Source organism: Arachis hypogaea, chromosome 12 (genome assembly GCF_003086295.3).
Source record: "Arachis hypogaea cultivar Tifrunner chromosome 12, arahy.Tifrunner.gnm2.J5K5, whole genome shotgun sequence".
NCBI classification, from domain to species: domain Eukaryota; kingdom Viridiplantae; phylum Streptophyta; class Magnoliopsida; order Fabales; family Fabaceae; genus Arachis; species Arachis hypogaea.
Window position 1 is genome coordinate 55,292,609 of NC_092047.1, and position 16,390 is coordinate 55,308,998.

At 38.3% G+C, this 16,390-nt stretch overlaps 1 non-coding gene across 1 annotated transcript; it reads right to left on the minus strand.

The window, feature by feature from the left end:
• Positions 1 to 16,022: 16,022 nt before the first annotated feature.
• LOC112731172 (small nucleolar RNA R71) lies at positions 16,023 to 16,130 on the minus strand. Its single transcript, XR_003166962.1, has one exon. It is a non-coding gene; the product is annotated as a small nucleolar RNA R71 (small nucleolar RNA).
• Between the last annotated feature and the right edge of the window lie 260 nt (positions 16,131 to 16,390).

Consider the following 16,390-nt stretch of genomic DNA (forward strand, 5'->3'; position numbering starts at 1 on the left):
TCATATCTTTTTGTTTCTTGTTAGTCAAGTAATCAACTTTAATTTCAAAATCAAATCTTTTTAAATTTCTTTTTCAAATCTTTTTCAAAATGAATTTCAATCATATCTTTTTCAAAACTTAATTTCAAAATCTTTTCTAACTTCTTATCTTTTCAAAATTGATTTTCAAAATCTTTTTCAATTAACCACTTAAATTTTTGTTTGACTTTAAAATGTTTTCTATTTCAATCATATCTTTTTCAAAACCACCTAACTACTTTTCTTTCTCTAACTTTCGAAAAACCCTTACCACTTTTTCAAAATTCCTTTCAAATTAACTAATTATTTTAAATTTTAATTTAATTTAATTTTATTTCTCTTTTTAAATTTCGAATTATAACTAATATTTAAAATAAAAGCAAAAATATTTTTATTTTATTTTATTTAAATTTTGAATTCTTCCCCCTCTTATCTCTTTCTATTTATTTATTTATCTACTAACACTTCTCTTCTACTCATAATTCGAACCCCTTCTTCTTATCTGTGTTCGAATTTTTCTCTTCTCCTTCTTCTATTCTTCTCTTCTTCTACTCATACAAAGGAATCTCTATACTGTGACATAGAGGATTCCTCTTCTTTTCTGTTCTCTTTTTTTTCATATGAGCAGGAACAGGGATAAAGACATTCTTATTAAAGCTGATCCTGAACCTGAAAGGACTCTTAAGAGGAAACTAAGAGAAGCTAAAGCACAACCCTCTGGAGAGGACCTGACATAAATTTTCGGAAAAGAAGGAGACATGGCCAAACCCAATAACAATGGTGGAGATGCAAGGAAGTTGCTTGGTGACTTTATTGCACCCTTTTCTGACTTCTATGGAAGAAGCATCTCAATTCCTACCATTGGAACAAACAACTTTGAGCTTAAGCTTCAATTAGTTTCTCTAATGCAACAGAATTGCAAGTTTCATGGACTTCCATTGGAAGATCCTCATCAGTTTTTAGCTGAATTCTTGCAAATCTGTGACACTGTCAAGACCAATGGAGTTGATCCCGAGATCTACAGGCTTATACTTTTCCCTTTTGCTGTAAGAGACAGAGCTAGAACATGGTTGGATTCACAACCTAAGGAAAGTCTGAACTCTTGGAAAAAGTTGGTCAGTGCTTTCCTGGCCAAATTTTTTCCACCTCAAAAGATGAGCAAGCTTAGAGTGAAAATCCAAACCTTCAGACAAAAGGAAGGTGAGTCCCTCTATGAAGATTGGAAAAGATATAAGCAATTGATCAAAAGGTGTCCTACTGACATGCTTGTAGATTGGAGCATCATATGTATATTCTATGATGGTCTGTCTGAGTTGTAAAAAATATCATTGGACCATTCTGTAGGAGGATCTCTTTATCTGAAAACCCCTGTAGAAGCTCAGGAACTCATTGAAATGGTTGCAAATAACCAGTTCATGTACACCTCTGAGAGGAGTCCTGTGAACAATCGGATGCCTCAGAAGAAGGGAGTCCTTGAACTTGATACTCTGAATGCCATATTAGCTCAGAACAAAATATTGACTCAACAAGTCAATATGATTTCTCAGAGTCTGAATGGATTGCAAGCTGCATCCAATAGTACTAAAGAAGCATCTTCTGAAGAAGAAGCTTATGATCCTGAGAACCCTGCAATGGCAGAGGTGAATTACATGGGAGAACCCTATGGAAACACCTATAATCCTTCTTGGAGAAATCATCCAAATTTCTTATGGAAGGACCAACAGAAGCCTCAACAAGGCTTCAACAATAATGGTGGAAGAAATAGGTTTAGCAATAGCAAGCCTTTTCCATCGTCTTCTCAGCAATAGACAGAGAATTCTTAACAGAGCCATTCTGGCCTGGCAACCATAGTCTCTGATCTATCTAAGATAGCACTAAGTTTCATGAATGAAACAAGGTCTTCCATTAGAAATTTGGAGGCACAGGTGGGTTAGCTGAGTAAAAAGATTATTGAAACTCCTCCCAGTACTCTCCCAAGCATAACCATGACCAAACATGGCCGAACCTGGAGAGAGTGAGGAGGACGTGAGTCCCAGTGAGAAAAGCCTCATGGGATGTCCTCTGGATAGAAAGGAGTTTCCCTTTGAGGAACCAAAAGAATCTGAGGCTCATACAGAGACCATAGAGATTCCATTAAACTTTCTTCTGCCATTCATGAGCTCTGATGAATATTCTTCCTCTGAAGAGGATGAAGACATCACTGAAGAGCAAGTTGCCAAGTATCTAGGAGCAATCATGAAGCTGAATGCCAAGTTGTTTGGTAATGAGACTTGGGAGGATGAACCCCCCTTGTTCACAAATAAACTGAGTGCATTAATGAGGCAGACATTACCTCAGAAGAAACCGGATCTCGGAAAATTCTTCATACCTTGTACCATAGACACCATGACCTTTGAAAAGGCTCTGTGTGACCTGGGATCAGGGATAAACCTCATGCCACTCTCTGTAATGGAGAAACTCAGAATCTTTGAGGTACAAGCTGCAAGAATCTCACTAGAGATGGTAGACAAATCAATGAAACAGGCTTATGGACTAGTAGAGGACGTGCTAGTGAAGGTTAAAGGCCTTTACATCCCTACTGATTTCATAATCCTAGACAATGGGAAGGATGAGGATGAATCCATCATCCTTGGCAGACCCTTCCTAGCCACAGCAAAAGCTGTAATTGACGTTGACAGAGGAGAGTTGGTCCTTAAGTTGAATGAGGACTACCTTGTATTCAAGACTCAATGTTCTCCTTTTGTGACCATGGAGAGGAAGCATGAAAAGCTTCTCTTAATACAGAGTTAAACAAAGCGCCCACATTTAAACTCTAAGTTTGGTGTTGAGAGGCCCCAACCCTGCCCTGATTATCTGTGAGGCTCCATGAGAGCTCACTGTCAAGCTATTGACATTAAAGAAGCGCTTATTAGGAGGCAACCCAATGTTATTTAGTTATATCTATTTATTTTCTATTGTTATTTTATGTTTTTTTTAGGTTGATGATCATGTGAAGTCACAAAAACAACTAAAAAAATCAAAAAACAGAATGAAAAACAGCATTAAAAATAGCTCACCCTGGAGGAAGAGCTTACTGGTGTTTAAACGCCATTAAGAAACATCAGACTGGCGTTTAACGCCAGAAAGAAGCATCAAGCTAGCATTAAACGCCAGAAACAAGCTATAGTCTGGTGTTTAACGCCAGAAACAAGCATCAACTTGGCGTTAAACGCCAAGAAAGGGAGAAAAGCTGGCATTTAACGCCAGAAACAAGCAGTAATCTGGCGTTAAACGCCAGGATTGCACTCTAAGGGCGTTTACACGCCTAAATGGAGCAGGGATGATAAGTCCTTGACCCCTCAAGATCTGTGGACCCTACAGGATCCCCACCAACCTCAACTCACTATCTCTCTCTCTCCCACCTTTTCATAAAACTCTTCCCCAAATACCCTTCCCCAATCACATCCCTCCACTCTTCCCCAAAAACCCCACCTACCTCCAAATTCAAAATTCTTTCCCTCCCAAACCCAACCATAATACACAAAACCTAACCCTTCCCCCACCCTTATATAAACCCCTCACCACTCCTTCATTTTCACACATCACAAACACCTTATACCCCCCTTGGCCGAATTCACCCTCTCTCTCCATCTCCTCCATTTTCTTCTTCTTCTGCTACTTTCTTTCTTCTTTTGCTCAAGGACGAGCAAACCTTTTAAGTTTGGTCTGGTAAAAGCATTGCTTTTTATTTTTTCATAACCATTAATGGCACCTAAGGCCAGAGAAACCTCAAGAAAGAGGAAAGGGAAGGCAATTGCTTCCACCTCTGAGTCATGAGAGATGGAAAGATTCATCTCAAAGGTCCATCAAGACCACTCCTATGAAGTTGTGGCCAAGAAGAAGGTGATCCCTGAGGTCCCTTTCAAGCTCAAAAGGAGTGAGTATCCGGAGATCCGACATGAGATTAGAAGAAGAGGATGGGAAGTTCTCTCAAATCCTATTCAACAAGTCAGAATCTTAATGGTTCAAGAGTTCTATGCAAATGCATGGATCACTAAGAACCATGATCAAAGTATGAACCCGAATCCAAAGAATTGGCTTACAATGGTTCGGGGGAAATACTTAGATTTCAGTCCGGAAAATTTAAGGTTGGCGTTCAACTTGCCAATGATGCAAGAAAACGCACGCCCCTACACTAGAAGGGTCAACTTTGATAAAAGGTTGGACCAAATCCTCATGGACATATGTGAGGAAGGAGCTCAATGGAAAATTGACTCAAGAGGCAAGCCGATTCAATTGAGAAGGCATGACCTTAAGCCTATAGCTAGAGGATGATTGGAGTTCATCCAACGCTCTATCATTCCTACTAGCAACCGATTCGAAGTAACTGTGGATCGAGCCATCATGATCGATAGTATCATGATTGGGGAGTAGCAGTTCATGAGATTATACCTCAAGAACTCTACAAGGTGGCTGACAAGTCCTCCACTTTGGCAAGGTTAGCCTTTCCTCACCTCATTTGTCACCTCTGCAATTTGGCTGGAATTGTCATAGAGGGAGACATCCTCATTGAAGAGGACAAGCCCATCACTAAAAAGAGGATGGAACAAACAAGAGATCCCACTCATGGACCTCAACAAGAGCATGAGGAAGCTCCTCATCATGAAATCCCTGAGATGCCTCAAGGGATTCACTTTCCTCCACAAAACTATTGGGAGCAAATTAACACCTCCCTAGGAGAATTAAGTTCCAACATGGGATAACTAAGGGTAGAGCACCAAGAGCATTCCATCCTCCTCCATGAAATTAGAGAAGATCAAAGAGTTATGAGGGAGAAGCAACAAAGGCAAGGAGGAGACATAGAGGAGCTCAAGAGCACCATTGGTTCTTCAAGAGGAAGAAGACGCCACCCTCACTAAGGTGGACCCGTTCCTTGATCTCCTTGTTCTTATTTTTCTGTTTTTTGAAAATTATGCTTTATGCTTATTTATGTTTGTGTCTTTATTACATGATCACTAGTGTCTAAGTGTCTATGTCTTAAGGCTATGAATGTCCTATGAATCCATCAACTTTCTCAAATGAAAAATGTTTTAATTACAAAAGAACAAGAAGTACATGAATTTCGAATTCATCCTTGAAATTAGTTTAATTATTTTAATGTGGTGACAATACTTTTTGTTTTCTGAATGAATGCTTGAACAGTGCATATTTTTGAATTTGTTATTTATGAATGTTAAAATTGTTGGCTCTTGAAAGAATGATGAAAAAGGAGAAATGTTATTTGATAATCTGAAAAATCATAAAATTGATTCTTGAAGCAAGAAAAAGCAGTGAAAAAGCAAAAGCCTGTGAAAAAAAAAATGGCGAAAATAAAAGAAAAAGAAAGAAAAAGAAAAAGCAAGCAGAAAAAGCCAAGAGCTCTTTAAACCAAAAGGCAAGAGCAAAAAGCCAGTAACCCTTTAAACTAAAAGGCAAGGGTAAAAAGGATCCAAGGCTTTGTGCATTAATGGATAGGAGGGCCCAAAGGAATAAAATCCTGGCCTAAGCGGCTAAACAAAGCTGTCCCTAACCATGTGCTTGTGGCGTGAAGGTGTCAAGTGAAAAGCTTGAGACTGAGCAGTTAAAGTTGTGATCCAAAGCAAAAAGAGTGTGCTTAAGAACCCTGGACACCTCTAATTGGGGACTCTAGCAAAGCTGAGTCACAATCTGAAAAGGTTGACCCAGTTATGTGTCCGTGTTATTTATGTATCCGGTGGTAATACTCGAAAACAAAGTTCTTAGGGCCACAGCCAAGACTCATAAAGTAGCTGTGTTCAAGAATCAACATACTGAACTAGGAGAATCAATAACACTATCTAAATTCTGAGTTCCTATAGATGCCAATCATTCTGAACTTCAAAGGATAAAGTGAGATGCCAAAATAGTTCAGAGGCAAAAAGCTACTAGTCCCGCTCATCTAATTGGAGCTAAGTTTCATTGATATTTTAGAATTTATAGTATATTCTCATCTTTATATCCTATTTGATTTTCAGTTGCTTGGGGACAAGCAACAATTTAAGTTTGGTGTTGTGATGAGCGGATAATTTATACGCTTTTTGGCATTGTTTTTAGGTAGTTTTTAGTATAATTTAATTAGTTTTTACTATGTTTTTATTAGTTTTTATTCAAAATTCACATTTCTGGACTTTACTATGAGTTTGTGTGTTTTTCTATGATTTCAGGTATTTTCTGTCTGAAATTGAGGGACCTAAGCAAAAATCTGATTCAGAGGCTGAAAAGGACTACAGATGCTGTTAGATTCTGACCTCCCTGCACTCGAAATAGATTTTCCAGAGCTACAGAAACCCAATTGGCGCGCTCTTAATTGCGTTGGAAAGTAGACATCCAGGGCTTTCCAAAAATATATAATAGTCCATACTTTTCCTGAGTTTTGATGACGCAAACTGGTGTTCAAACGCCAACTTCCTGCCCTATTCTGAAGTTAAACGCCAGAAACAAGTTGCAAAGCAGAGTTAAACGCCACAAACAGGCTGCAACCTGGCATTTAACTCTAAGAGAAGTCTCTACACGTGTAAAGCTCAATGCTCAGCCCAAGCACACACCAAGTGGGCCCCGGAAGTGGATTTCTGCATCATTTACTTATTTTCTGTAACCCTAGCTACTAGTTTAGTATAAAAGCTACTTTAGATCATTTTTGAGACTATCATTGTATCACTTTTGATCTCTTGATCATGTTTAGGGGGCTGGCCATTCGGCCATGCCTGGACCATTGTCACTTATGTATTTTCAATGGTGGATTTTCTACACCCCATAGATTAAGGTGTGGAGCTCAGCTGTTCCTCATGAATTAATGCGAAGTACTACTGTTTTTCTATTCAATTCAAGCTTATTCTTATTCCAAGATATTCACTCGCACTTCAACCTGATGAATGTGATGATCCGTGACACTCATCATCATTCTCACCTATGAATGCGTGCCTAACAACCACTTCCGTTCTATCTGCAATAGCTTGAGCGTGTATCTCTTAGCCTCCATTTTGAAAGATCGGAGTCTTCATGGTATAAGCTAGAATCAATTGGCGGTCATTCCTGAGATCCGGAAAGTCTAAACCTTATCTGTGGTATTCCGAGTAGGATCTGGGAAGGGATGACTGTGACGAGCTTCAAACTCGTGAGTGTTGGGCGTAGTGACAGACGCAAAAGGATCAATGGATCCTATTCCAACATGATTGAGAACAGACAGATGATTAGCCGTGTGGTGACAGTGCACTTGGACCATTTTCACTGAGAGGACGGACATAGTCATTGACAACGGTGATCCCCCAACATACAGCTTGCCATAGAAAGGAGTATGAATGATTGAATGAAGACAGTAGGAAAGCAGAGATTCAAAAGCAATAAGCATCTCCATACGCTTATCTGAAATCCCACCAATGAATTACATAAGTATTTCTATCTTATTTTATATTTTATTTATATTTTAATTATCAAAACCTCATAACCATTTGAATCTGCCTGACTGAGATTCACAAGATGACCATAGCCTGCTTCAAGCCGACAATCTCCGTGGGATCGACCCTTACTCACATAAGGTTTATCACTCAGATAGGCAGGAAGTGAGTAGACTTGGTTAAGCGATCCACGATCACCCAAACAGCATCAAATCCTGACCTAGTCCTCGGCAAACCGGTCACAAAATCCATTGTAATTCCTTCCCATTTCCACTGAGGAATCTCAAGTGGTTGTAAAATTCCTGACGGTCTCTGGTGTTTTATCTTCACCTCCTGACACGTCAGACACTTAGACACAAGTGTGGCTACATCATTCTTCATTCCAGGCCACCAGAACATCTACTTTAAATCATGATACATCTTCGTACTTCCTGGATGAATGGAGTATCCACTGCTATGAGCTTCTGACAACAACTAAACTTCCAACATCCGGCACACAAATCCTCCCCTTATACCTCCATAACCCTTCATTGTCCTTATTAAACTCTCCATGCCTCTCCTTACCAATCGGTTGGAACAATCTCTGAAGTTCTTGTTCATGCTACTGAGCCCTCTGAATTTCTAACTTAAAAGTACTGGAAATTTGCAACTGATTCAAGCAAGCTATTCCGACAACTTCACCAATATCCAACTTGAGGTCTAAAAACTTATCCACTAACTCCTCCTCTTTGATCCTCATCCAAGCGATTGTCAAGGACTTTTGGCTCAAGGCATTTGCTACAAAGTTCACCTTTTCGGGATGATAACTTAGTTCAGAATTATAATCTTTTCGCAGCTCCATCCACCTCCTTTGACGCATATTGAGATCTTTCTGATCAAAGATGTACTTAAGACTCTTGTGATCAGAAAAGTCTCTAAACCTCACACCGTACAAGTAGTGCCTCCAAATTTTCAATGCAAACACAATCGCCACCAATTCTAAGTCATGAGTTGGGTAATTCACCTCATGTGGTCTCAGCTGACGCGATGTGTAAGCCACTACATTCCAGTGTTGCATCAACACGCAACCCAAACCCTTCAATGAAGCATCACAGTATACTTCAAATGGCTCGTGCAGTTCCGACAAAACCAAAACAGGCACTGAAGTTAATTTTTCCTTCAAAGTTTGAAAGCTCTCCTCACATTCTGACGACCACACAAACGGTGTCTCTTTCCGTGTTAACTTAGTCATCGGTAGTGCAATTTCTGAAAACCTGTGAATGAACCTTCTGTAATACCCGACTAACACCAAGAAACTCCTAAGCTCAATCACTGACATCGGTCTTTCCCATTCCATTACCGCTTCAACTTTCGAAGGATCCACTGATATTCTGCCCTTACTCACTACGTGGTCTAAGAACTTCACCTCCTTCTTTCAAAATTTACATTTAGACAACTTAGCATATAATTTCCTCTCATTCAAAGCTTGTAGCACGATCCTTAGATGTTTTTCATGCTCCTTCGTCGTCTGTGAGTAAACTAAAATGTCGTCTATGAATATTACCATGAATTTGTACAAAAAGGGACAAAATACTCTGTTCATAATCCATGAACATAACAGGTGCATTCATCAACCCAAAGGACATCACTGCAAACTCGTAGTCTCCATAGCGCATCCTAAACGCAGTTTTCAGAATATCATCCTCCTTCACCCTAATCTGATGGTAATCGGATCTTAAACCAATTTTTGAAAATACTCCAGCTCTTTGCAACTGATCCATTAAGGCATCTATCCTCAGCAACAGATACTTGTTCTTTATAGTCACTTTGTTCAACTATCGATAATCTACACAGAGTCGCATTTCTCCATTTTTCTTCTTTATCAACAAAACTGGCACTCTCCACGGAGATACACTTGGTCCAATGAACCTCTTGTTCAGAAGCTCTTCCAACTGAGTCTTTAAGTTGGCCAGCTCTATCAGAGCCATTTGGTACAGCGCAATTGACACTGGTCTGGCTCTCGGTACCAAGTCAATAGCAAATTCAATCTTCCTTTGAGGTGGAAAATCGGGAATATCTTCAAGAAATACTTCAGAAAAGTCTCTAACTACCAGAATTTGATCTAACTTCTGTTTATCACCTAACGCATTCGCAGCCAAGAGTATATAACCCTGAAACTCTTCTACACTACAATTCACCAACACAGAGTTCATGTAATAACCCTCAGCTATCACTGCTCCTCCTTCTCCTTTTGGCATAAACCGAATTGATTGCTCAAAGCAATCCAACAATACTTGGTTCTTTGACAACCAATTAAATCCCAAAATCATCTCCAACCCAACCATTGGTCAACAAATGAAATCATGAACAAAATCCATATCCTCAATCTTAAAAGAAACTTGCCTACATCCTAATCTAGTCACAACTGTCTGATACGAGGTATGCACATGCAAATCGAAAGCTAATTCGGATATTTTCAATCCTAGTTCCTCAACATTATCAAATTCAATAAATGAATGCGAGGCTCCAGTATCATACAATGCAACCAATATTTTCTCACCAAATAAATAGTTACCTCTCATCAAAGGATCCGCCTTAGCAGCATCACTGGCGTTCACAACGAACACTCAGCCTTGTTTATTTCGACCCACATTTCCATTCCTCCCATGAGAGCAATCCTTCGCCATGTGTCCAGGAAATCCACATGTAAAGCATCCACTTATACCCAACTTGCATGAATCATAAGGATGAAAACGCCCGCAACGGTTACAAAATTGAATCCAAAGAAGTCTTACTCTAATTACCTCTTCCTCTCGCTGGGTGGAACTCATCATAGTTGTTTCTCCTAAAGCCCCCTTGTCCTTAAGGGTCTTGAGGTACACGTCCATCCTTTTTGAAAGTTAGACCTCTCAAGTGAAAGTACTTGCCTTGGCCTTTAGTGTTGTTTCCTCCTCGGGTATCTCTCGCCAATGCCACCTTCTTAGCACACTCCTCCATAACCATTGCCTTGTTCATAAGCTTAGAAAATATCGAAATCTCCAAGGAGCCACAGCCATCATGATGTTGTCCCTTAGTCCTCCTTGGTACTTTATACACTACCATCACTCATAGGACTTCGGGGCACCTTGACATACCCTAGAGAACCTACAGAGCTCCTCAAATCGACTTGTGTAATCGGCCACAAACAATGAGCCTTGCTTCAGCTGCATAAGCTCCAACTCCCTTGCTTTCCATACTGATTCAGGAAAGTATTTCTTGTAGAAAGCCGTCTACAATACATCCCAAGGAATGTCGGCATTCTGAAGCTGCAGTAATTGGTATTCCCCTTGCCACCAGTGTTGAGCTGTCTCTTAATAGTTGATACACCGCATACTCCATAAACTGGTTCTTTGGAACATGTTGGGCTTGTAACACATGCTCCATCGCTTGGAACCAATTGTCTGCTTCAGTAGGGTTGGTTGAACCTCTAAAAGTCGGTGGATGAAATTTTAGAAACAAAGCCAAAGTCATCGGAGAACCTCCCAAATTGTTACCGTCTCCTTCTCTGTTCACATTTCCATTTCCATCTCTGTTTCCTGCCAGTTGACCTATCCTTTCCCTGGCTTGCATAGTCACAGCAGCGTTGGCTTGCATAGTATTTGCCAAATTGGTCATCTCTGCCATGAACTCGGCATGGTGGTTGGACAGTTGATCATTCTCAGTTTCTCTTTGTGTACGAGTACGACCTCATCCGCGAGTAGCCATTAGGGTTCCTGTCTACACCAAACAGTCGATATCAAGGTGATCAGTCTCGATATCAAAAGCCTAGTGCTTTAATTATCCCAAAAAGGCACTCATAAACAAGCATGCTATGCATATATCAAATAGATAACCTAAATAGCATGAAATAAAAAGACCCACAATATGCAATAAAGCACAATCGGTCCATCCCCCAGGCTCACGAGGACGAAACGCTCTGATACCACAAAATGTAACACCCTAATTATCCTAAGCCTTACCTCATGCCATAAAGCAAAGGATAATTAAAGGTCACGACAATTCTAAGGCTTATACAATAATATATATAGAAAGAGATAGTAAATCTAGAAGTCCGATAAAAAAATAAGCTCAAGAACAGAGTTACAAAAGCGCAATCATTCACACGAAGCTAAAAGCAATAAGGCACAAGATGTAGATACAAAATAACAACGCATAAGTAGATATATAAACATAATAGTCATAAGTACTAGCCTTAACCCGCGGAGTTTAGGCCAATTAGTATATACAGAGATACAGAGTTTTGAAAGCTAAAACAGCATATACATCATCACTCTCAAAGTTAGCCTCTAAGGCAAATAAAATACAAAAGTGAGAGTACTAAAAGATAATATCCAAAAGACTCCAAAATATGATAAAGATCCTCTGCCCTGTCACCATCACGCAACTCACCGAGGTGGGTTACGACCTGTGATGAGCGGATAATTTATACGCCATTTGGCATTGTTTTTAGTATGTTTTTAGTAGGATCTAGTTACTTTTAGGGATGTTTTCATTAGTTTTTATGTTAAATTAACATTTCTGGACTTTACTATGAGTTTGTGTGTTTTTCTGTGATTTCAGGTATTTTCTGGCTGAAATTGAGGGACTTGACCAAAAATCAGATTCAGAGGTTGAAGAAGAACTACTGATGCTGTTGGATTCTGACCTCCCTGCACGCAAAGTGAATTTTCTGGAGCTACAGAACTCCAAATGGTGCGCTTCCAATTGCGTTGGAAAGTAGACATCCAGGGCTTTCCAGAATTATATAATAGTCTATACTTTGGCCGAGTTTAAACGACGTAAAAGGGCATTGAACGCCAGTTCTATGCTGCTGTCTGGAGTTAAACGCCAGAAACACGTCACAAACCAGAGTTGAACGCCAGAAATACGTTACAACCTGGCGTTCAACTCCAGAAAGAACCTCTGCACGTGTAACATTCAAGTTCAGCCCAAGCACACACCAAGTGGGCCCCAAAAGTGGATTTATGCATCAATTTCTTACATCTGTAAACCCTAGTAGCTAGTTTATTATAAATAGAACTTTTTACTATTGTATTAGGCATCTTGGGACGTCTGGTTCTTAGATCATGGGGGCTGGCCATTCGGCCATGCCTGGACCTCTCACTTATGTATTTTCAAACGGTAGAGTTTCTACACTCCATAGATTAAGGTGTGGAGCTCTGCTGTTCCTCATGAATTAATGCAAAGTACTACTATTTTTCTATTCAACTCAACTTATTCTGCTTCTAAGATATTCATTCACACTTCAACATGAATGTGATGAACGTGACAATCATCATCATTCCCCCATGAACGTGTGCCTGACAACCACTTCCATTCCACCTTAGATTGGATGATTATCTCTTGGATCTCTTAATCAGAATCTTCGTGGTATAAGCTAGATTGATGGCGGCATTCATGAGAATCCAGAAAGTCTAAACCTTGTCTGTGGTATTTCGAGTAGGATTCTGAGATTGAATGACTGTGACGAACTTCAAACTCGCGAGTGCTGGGCGTAGTGACAGACGCAAAAGGAGGGTAAATCCTATTCCAGTATGATCGAGAACCTCAGATGATTAGCCGTGCTGTGACAGAGCATTTGGACCATTTTCACAAGAGTATAGGATGCAGCCATTGACCGCGGTGATGCCTCCAGACGATTATCCATGGAGTGACAGGGCATCGGACCATTTTCCAGAGAGGATGAAAAGTAGCCATTGACAATGGTGATGTCCTTACATAAAGCCAGCCATAGAAAGGAGTAGGAATGATTGGATGAAGACAGTAGGAAAGCAGAAGTCCAGAGGGACGAAAGCATCTCTATACCTTCATCTGAAATTCTCACCAGTGATATACATAAGTATTTCTATCTTTATTTTCTGTTTAATTAGTATTAATTTCGAAAACTCCATAATCAATTATTATCCACCTAACTTAGATTTACAAGATGACCATAGCTTGCTTCATACCAACAATCTCCGTGGGATCGACCCTTACTCACATAAGGTTTTATTACTTGGACGACCCAGTGCACTTGCTGGTTAGTTGTATCGAAGTTGTGAATGAAAAACGATTTATTAAGACGTGCGTACAGAGTTTTTGGCGCCGTTGCCTGAGATCACAATTTCGTGCACCAAGTTTTTGGCGCCGTTGCCGGGGATTGTTCGAGTTTGGACAACTGACGGTTCATCGTGTTACTTAGATTAGGTAACTTTCTTTTCGTTTTCTTTTCACAAAAAAATTTGTTTTAAAAAAATCTTTCAAAAAATTCTCATCTATTTTCAAAAATTATTCTAAAATTTTTTAAGAATGAATTCTAGTGTTTCATGAAGCATGTTGAAGCCTGACTGGCTGTAAAGCCATGTCTAAATTTATTTGGACTGGGGCTTCCAACCCAACATTATCAAGATCAAGCTAGTTGTTGCTAATCCACCTGCTACTGTTCCAGATCCAGCTGATTTACATGCTAAAGCTTGACTGGCTATTAAGCCATGTCTAACCCTCAGATTGGAGCTTTAGACTAAAGAGCACAAGATTCCTGGAATTCATATTAAAAATTTTGGAATCCTTATTTTTTCTTTTTCATATAATTTTCGAAAAATCCAAAAAAAAAATTTAGAAAATCATAAAAATCAAAAAAAATATTTTGTGTTTCTTGTTTGAGTCTTGAGTCAGATTTTAAGTTTGGTGTCAATTGCATGTTCATCTTGCATTTTTTGAAAAAAATCATGCATTCATAGTGTTCTTCATGATCTTCAAGTTGTTCTTGGTAAGTCTTCTTGTTTGATCTTGATGTTTTCTTGTTTTGCATCTTTTCTTGTTTTTCATGTGCATTTTTGCATTCATAGTGTTTGAACATGAAAGATTTCTAAGTTTGGTGTCTTGCATGTTTTCTTTTCTTGAAAAATTTTCAAAAATAAGTTTTGATGTTCATCTTGATCTTCAAAGTGTTCTTGGTGTTCATCTTGACATTCATAGCATTCTTGCATGCATTCATTGTTTTGATCCAAAATTTTCATGCATTGAGTCTTTTTCATGTTTTTCTCTTTCATCATTAAAAATTTAAAAATCAAAAAAATATCTTTCCTTTTTTCTCTCATAAATTTCGAAAATTTGGATTGACTTTTTCAAAAATTTTTAAAATTCAATTGTTTCTTATGAGTCAAATCAAATTTTCAATTTAAAAATCTTATCTTTTTCCAAATCTTTTTCAAAAATCATATCTTTTTCATTTTTCTTATTTAATTTCGAAAATTTCAAAAATATTTTTCAAAAATATTTTTTTTTAATTTTATATCATAATTTTCGAAAATCACATCATCAATTAATGTTTTGATTAAAAAAATTTCAAGTTTGTTACTTGCCTGTTAAGAAAGATTCAAACTTTAAGTTTTAGAATCATATCTTGTGATTTCTTGTGAATCAAGTCATTAATTGTGATTTTAAAAATCAAATCTTTTTCAAAACTAATTTCAATCATATCTTTTCAAAAATATCTTTTTATCTTATCTTTTTCAAAATCATATCTTTTTCAAAAAATTTTGATTTTAAAATATCTTTTTTAACTTCTTATCTTCTTATTTTTTCAAAATTGATTTTCAAAATTTGTTTCAACTAACTAACTAACTTTTTGTTTGTTTCTTATCTTTTTCAAAACTACCTAACTAACCCTCTCTCTCTAATTTTCGAAAATATCTCCCTCTTTTTCAAAATTTCTTTTTAATTAACTAATTATTTTAATATTTGATTTTAATTTTATTCCTAATTTTCGAAAATTAATAACCTTTTTCAAAAACTATTTTCGAAAATCACTAACCATTTTTCAAAAATAATTTTCGAAAATTCTCTTTCTCTCTCATCTCCTTCTATTTATTTATTCATCTACTAACACTTCTCTTCATCTCACAACTCTGCTCTCCTCACCCTTGTGTTTCTTTCCTTACATTACATTCTTTTCTTCTTCTCTTCTACTCACACAGGGACCTCTATACTGTGGTAAAAAGGATCCCTATTATTATTATTTTTCTGTCCTTCTTTTTCATATGAGTAGGAGCAAAGACAAGAACATTCTTGTTGAAGCAGATCCAGAACCTGAAAGGACTCTGAAGAAGAAACTAAGAGAAGCTAAATTACAACAATTCAGCAAGCACCTTTCAGAAATTTTCGAACAGGAAGAGGAGATGGCAGCCAAAAATAATAATAATGCAAGGAGGATGCTTGGTGACTTTACTGCACTTAATTCCAATTTACATGGAATAAGCTTCTCCATTCTTACCATTAGAGCAAACAATTTTGAGCTTAAACCTCAATTAGTTTCTCTGATGCAACAAAACTGCAAGTTTCATGGACTTTCATCTGAAGATCCCTTTCAGTTCTTAACTGAATTCTTGCAGATCTGTGATACTGTTAAGACTAATGGAGTAGATCCTGAAGTCTACAGGCTCATGCTTTTCCCTTTTTGCAATAAGAGACAGAGCTAGAATATGGTTGGACTCTCAACCTAAGGATAGCCTGAACTCTTGGGATAAGCTGGTCAAGGCTTTCTTAGCCAAGTTCTTTCCTCCTCAAAAGCTGAGTAAGCTTAGAGTGGATGTTCAAACCTTCAGACAGAAAGAAGGTGAATCACTCTATGAAGCTTGGGAGAGATACAAGGAACTGACCAAAAAGTGTCCTTCTGACATGCTTTCAGAATGGACCATCCTGGATATATTCTATGATGGTCTGTCTGAATTAGCTAAGATGTCATTGGATACTTCTGCAGGTGGATCCATTCACCTAAAGAAAACGCCTGCAGAAGCTCAAAAACTCATTGACATGGTTGCTAACAACCAGTTCATGTACACTTCTGAGAGGAATCCTGTGAGTAATGGGACGCCTCAGAAGAAGGGAGTTCTTGAAATTGATACTCTGAATGCCATATTGGCCCAGAATAAAATATTGACTCA